At 41.5% G+C, this 5,634-nt stretch overlaps 1 protein-coding gene and 1 long non-coding RNA gene across 2 annotated transcripts in view; one reads left to right on the forward strand and one right to left on the reverse strand.

Annotated features, from left to right (window-relative positions):
* LOC142046388 (uncharacterized) overlaps positions 1-2,533 on the reverse strand; it is a 12,120-nt gene extending 9,587 nt beyond the window's left edge. Inside the window, exon 1 of the long non-coding RNA XR_012655361.1 lies at positions 2,409-2,533. This is a non-coding gene — a long non-coding RNA (uncharacterized LOC142046388). The remainder of the gene's footprint in view (positions 1-2,408) is intronic.
* Positions 1-5,634, forward strand: part of KCNB2 (potassium voltage-gated channel subfamily B member 2) — a 277,227-nt gene that overhangs the window by 169,882 nt on the left and 101,711 nt on the right. The window lies entirely within an intron of this gene.

The raw sequence follows: 5,634 nt of genomic DNA on the forward strand, positions 1-5,634 counted from the left end.
GGGTTGTTAAAAGCGGAAAAAATTGTGGACAATGTCTGCTTTCTTCAAAATCTTGTTGTGTTTTTTTTAATTAAAAGCTGAATTAGTCTCAAAACCTGAATTATGGTTTTGGGTCAGAGCGTGTGGCCAATATTTGCTGCTTGCTGTGTTTGATGTTTAAGAAACACTAAAAATTACTGCTTAAAAAAATCCAAACTTTTGAACCACCTGTTGTGACCAACGCCTGAGCCCACCCAGTTAGAGATTTTCCAGTTTCTGATCTCTGCTGGCTTTCTTGACTCAGTATCTGTCTCATAACTTTGGGTTCATTAGGTTAGAACATAAGAACACCATACTGGGTCAACAAAGTCATCCAGCCCAGTCTCTGTCTACAACATGGCCAATGCCAAGTGCCCAGAGGAGTGAACCTAGCAGTAATGATCAAGTGATCTCTCCCCTGCCATCCATCTCCACTCTCCGACAAACAGAGGCTAGGGACACCATCGTTACCCATCCTAGCTAATAGCCATTATGGACTTAACTTCATGCATTTCTCTTCCTAGGCTGCTCCCTGGGTCCTCAACTGGTGACGGTTACTGTGGTTTGTCTTTGTAGCTTACTGTACATGCTCCACAAACTGGCATTTGAGCTCGTTCAGAATCTGGATGCGCTATGTTGTGAAACTGACATGCTCAAAATAGCACATGCATGTAATGAAACAGAGTGCTAAATAAATTAACCCAGGGCTTTCCAAACTGGGGTTGGGACCCTGCAGGATCAAGCTATATTTGGACTTGTGGACCTGTCAGCTCCACCTCCACCCACCTTTGCCTCCAGCATTTATAATAGCGTTAAATAATATAAAAAGTTTTCTCTATATGGGGAGGCGGATCACACTCAGAGGTTTGCTATGTGAAGGGGTCACCAGACAAAAAAGTTTGAACCATACTAACCCGCTCTGAAGCCTCAGGAATGCAGGGGGGGGGGAGGTGTCTCCCTTGGTGGTCAGGAAAGAGGTAGGTGGTGGTGGAATTGCTTTCATGTGATCCCTCCCCCAGTGGCTAATTTATAAATGAAGCTACTCTCCCCTGCACTGATCTCCCTATGGCACTGAAATTGAATATAACTATAATTTGGCATTTGAGAAGTAAAAAGGATGGTCGCCTAATGGAAAGCTTACAGCTTGGCTCTTCTGCACAGCTCAAACTGCTGGATAGCTTTAGAGTAGGAAAGGCTGTGCCTCCCAAACAGCCTAGCCCTGCCCCCTATCTAACCCCCCTACTGTCCGCCCTCCCAACTGCCCACCCCCCTAGAATCCCCGACCCATTCTGTTCCGCCCCTGGCGGGGAGCATGTGGGACAATTTGCCCGAGCCCCGCAGGGGCCCCCACGAGAATACAGTATTGTAATTTTTTTTATGGAAGGGGCCCCAAAAATTGCTTTGCCCCAGGCCCCCTGAATCCTCTGGGTGGCCCTGCTATATTGATCTGCCACTCATTCCACCAACCACCTTTCTGAGGGAACAGTTGAGCCATAGAGTTTTAGCTATTGGGCTAATATCAATGCTGGTTTAAGTCCGTCCAGTTCAGTGGGGTTATGGGAGCAGAGAATTTGTCTCACAACAGCCTGATGGCTGTAATAACTGCCATTCCAGGGCCGTGGGGAGTTCCTCCCCTTCAACCACATGATAGTCTCAAAGATCTATTTAGTGCTGGCCACTCAGACTCCAGGAAAACTGGGATTTTGACCTTAGTTTCTAAAAGACTATAGGCCGAATACGTAGCTGTAAATCAGCATGACTTCATTGACTTCAGTAGATCTTTGCCAATTTTACATTAGCTGAGGATCAGACCCTCTGTCCTTTCACCCTTCCTTTCTCCTCAACAGTAAGACTGATTTTATGAGCATGTGATGCATCCCAGGTGTCAGTCGTCTGAAGGAATACCCTTCCACTTCTTAAATTGTCTAACAAAGGATCCTGATGCAGAATGGATCTCACGCACTCACTGCCTAGGTGGCAGTTTGAGGCGCATAGCCTCTAGTTACTGAATGTCAGCCAAATAAAATGTTTTGTGTCTGAAGGTGGCTCATTGGTGCACACAGTTCTTTATAAGCAGACAACATGTACCATACCAGCCAGAGATGAGAAGTAGTCCCTGAAAGTACCTTGCCTGTAGTAATGCTCTTTTAATCAGTTTTAAATGAGCACTTTAGCGCACTGTTCTCTCATTCAGGTCCCTTATTAGAGAATGCACAGCAGAATAGGAAAAGGGATTGTCACCTCAATGACAATCTCTTTTAATGGAACCAGTTCAATAACTAAATCAAAGTATCATTCCTTTTCTTAAATTAGTGCTGACTGCTAATAATTTCCCCATTAATTGGGAATGCAGAGAAATAGATGCAGCATTGCTGTGCATGATAATGAACCTTTAGCTCCCTGAAGCTGTTTTCCAGTACTCTTACAAAGCATGTGACCAGGGTTATCTGACAACATCTTCATTTCTCCCAGGATGTTGTACTAAAAGTAGAAGAGAGACTCTCAAATACCCACAGTTCAATAACTGAAAGGAGGCAGGTCAAAAAGTCACCAGGCGGTAGAAATACCGTTAATTCAAAGGAATGGAAAGAGGCCAAATTCTGCAGTCTTTAATCAAGCAAAGCTCCCAGTGCAGCTCAAGCCCCTCTGTACTTAATGCTATTCTTTCTATTTTACTTTTTTGTCAATAACTAAAACATTGTCTTTTATGACCACTGCTAACATCTCTAGCTATGCAAATGACTAAGATTTTTTTCATCCTCCAGGCTACAAGTGATCACCAGCAGGGGTCAAGAAGAACCTCCCCACCCCCACATAATCAGTTAGGTGTTTTGTGGGTCTTTATTATATCTTTCTCTGAAATAGAGTATAAGCCACTTCTAGAAGGAGAGTGAACCAGGTGGACCAATTGCCTATTCTGGTATGCAGACCCAGAAGGGAAAGACTAAGTTAATTACACTGGTTTAATAACTAAACCAACATAACAATAAAATCATTTTCATTGTAGCTAATGGGTAACATGGTCATGGGGAAGAATTGACAGGAAAGTGACAGAGGCAAACATGAACTAATTGACAAAGTACAATTCAAGAGCACAAGATCAGCAATTCAAAGGTGGGTTTTTGTTTTGTCTTGTGACAAATTAAACCTTAGAGATAAAGGTGAAGAAATAAATGCCTTCATATATTTATTGTTGAAATAGGCCTTTTTCTTAAAGATTTTTGTGGAAAAACTTACATTTCTTTGAAACTTTTTTTTCAGTGAAAAGTGGACACATTTTCTATCTTCTAAAACAACTAACCATTCTTCCATTTTGGGGGTGTTGGTTTTTCATTGAAGAAAATATTTTTTTCATTTCTTTCACAAACAATGTTTATGGAAAATACCATTTTCTGAGCACCTCTAATATTTCTCAAACCGTACTAAACCAGTGGTGAAGAGTTCACCACAACATCTATCAATGCACTCCACCTCTAAAATTACAATAGGATCTAGACAGCCAATTCTGGTTGGCCCTGAGTAGATGAGTTATAGAGTACAGAGAGTTCCTGGAGCCCCATTCTTCTGCATAGTGATCCTGTACAGGAGTCAACCATGTCTTCTTGGCTGCAAGCATTGGGAATGCCAGGAAGTGGAGTCAGTGCCAAAGGCCACCATCCCAGAGGGTGTCTGTTTAAGTGTGGGGCTTGCTGGGCTCTGCACATTAGACGGTATCAGCTGGTCAGGCAGTGCTACAAGAGTGTACTCTACTGCTTTTTAAAGCTGTAGCTGAAGTCACTGCTCAGCACATTCCTACCAACACCCCTCATACAGACATGATGCCTCCCTCCATAGTAAGTGGTGGTACCGGAGCACACCGCACCCCCTGTACCACTGCTCCACTAGTTAACCTGGTTATAGTTGTGTAAATTACATTTCTAGGAAGCAGGACTAGTCGAAGTTGTATGTCTAATTCAATCATGTACACTAGATAGGATTTGACAACTTTAGGAAAGATTACATTTTGATATATAAAGTAAAACTTCACCCCATCCTCCAAATATGATAATTTTCATAAACTTAGTCTCCCCAGATCCTCCAAAAATATCCCTTGGAATGGGTTGTTCATTTGGTACTAGTTATTTTGGGTATTTGCTGGTCTTTTGGGAAAAAAAAAGAATTGCATGCTGTGCTATTTAAACAGCAACCTTTAAGCTGTTTAAAGGAGGAGAGTGCAAAGCACTGGATTAATCTGCTTACAGCCCATATGGCCAGATGTTCCAAGGACTGTAGAGGAGCACAGGTCACAGTTAACCCGCGTTCAAATGGCTTTCTCAGCAAGAGGTCTTTATTCCACTTGATGAATCAAACTGGATGGCATTTTTATCTCTAGTATTGGTCACTGTATTCTGTTTTATCAGGGAGAAAAATGATGTTCATGAGCATGCCCTTGGATTGCACACCAGGAGACACTGGGAACTATCCAATAAGTTATTATGCTTTATGCAAGTCAGCAGTATTTTGGCAAAGATACGTGTGTAAAAATGGTAATGATTATTGTCATTCAAAGGGGTGGTAAGGAAAATAAACTGCTTCAGGAAGAACACATAGATACATAAGTGAATTGTATAATCTAGTGAAATGTAGGCAGAAGAGTAAGGGCTGAGAAGGAACTGTACTATAAATTAAAACAGATCCCTTTACGAACTGATGAACAGAGCACAATGAATAACATTTTAAAGATACAGTTAATGTATATAGCCATTAAGCATTCACTCCAGCCACACTTTCCTGATATCTCATTTCCCTCTAAAAGAAGATGACTTCAGAAAATGCTTGTTGAGTCTTACTTTACAGAACCACTATTTGGCAAATTGGCACCTTGGGTTTGTGTATATGTCACATCTGTGTTAGATTCATTCATTAGCGTTCTAATCACAAATAGATTACAGGTTCTTGTGTTGTTTTCTTAAACATACAGGAGTTGAGCCAAATGGCTTTGCTCTCTGTCTGGATGGGTAAAGGCTATAAAACAAATGTCTTGAGCTTAGAGAAGGTACATGGCAAATGCTGTTTGTACAGTAAGAGATTTGGGTGCCTTTTAAAGGTATAGAAAATCAGTGTAAAGGTTTTATCTCCTAACCCATATAACTTACAGTGTCCAGTATAAAATGAACAAGCGTTTGATTCCAGTGCTGTTAAAAGGGAAGGTAATGTTTTTCACATGACCCAGAAGCACAGAGAAATTTTTAAATTTGCAGATAGTTTATTGGAAGAACTTCAAAAATATCTCTCAAAACTAAGTGATTCATAGATTCATAGACTCTAGGACTGGAAGGGACCTCAAGAGGTCATAGAGTCCAGTCCCTTGCCCTCATGGCAGGACTGAATATTGTCTAGACCATCCCTGATAGACATTTATCTAACCTACTCTTAAATATCTCCAAAGATGGAGATTCCACAACCTCGCTAGGAAATTTATTACAGTGTTTAACCACCCTGACAGTTAGGAACTTTTTCCTAATGTCCAACCTAAATCTCCCTTGCTGCAGTTTAAGCCCATTGCTTCTTGCTCTATCATTAGAGGCTAAAGTGAACAAGTTTTCTCCCTCCCTCCTGATGACACCCTTTTAGATA

The sequence above is a fragment of the Chelonoidis abingdonii genome, chromosome 2 (assembly GCF_003597395.2).
Source record: "Chelonoidis abingdonii isolate Lonesome George chromosome 2, CheloAbing_2.0, whole genome shotgun sequence".
NCBI lineage: Eukaryota > Metazoa > Chordata > Testudines > Testudinidae > Chelonoidis > Chelonoidis abingdonii.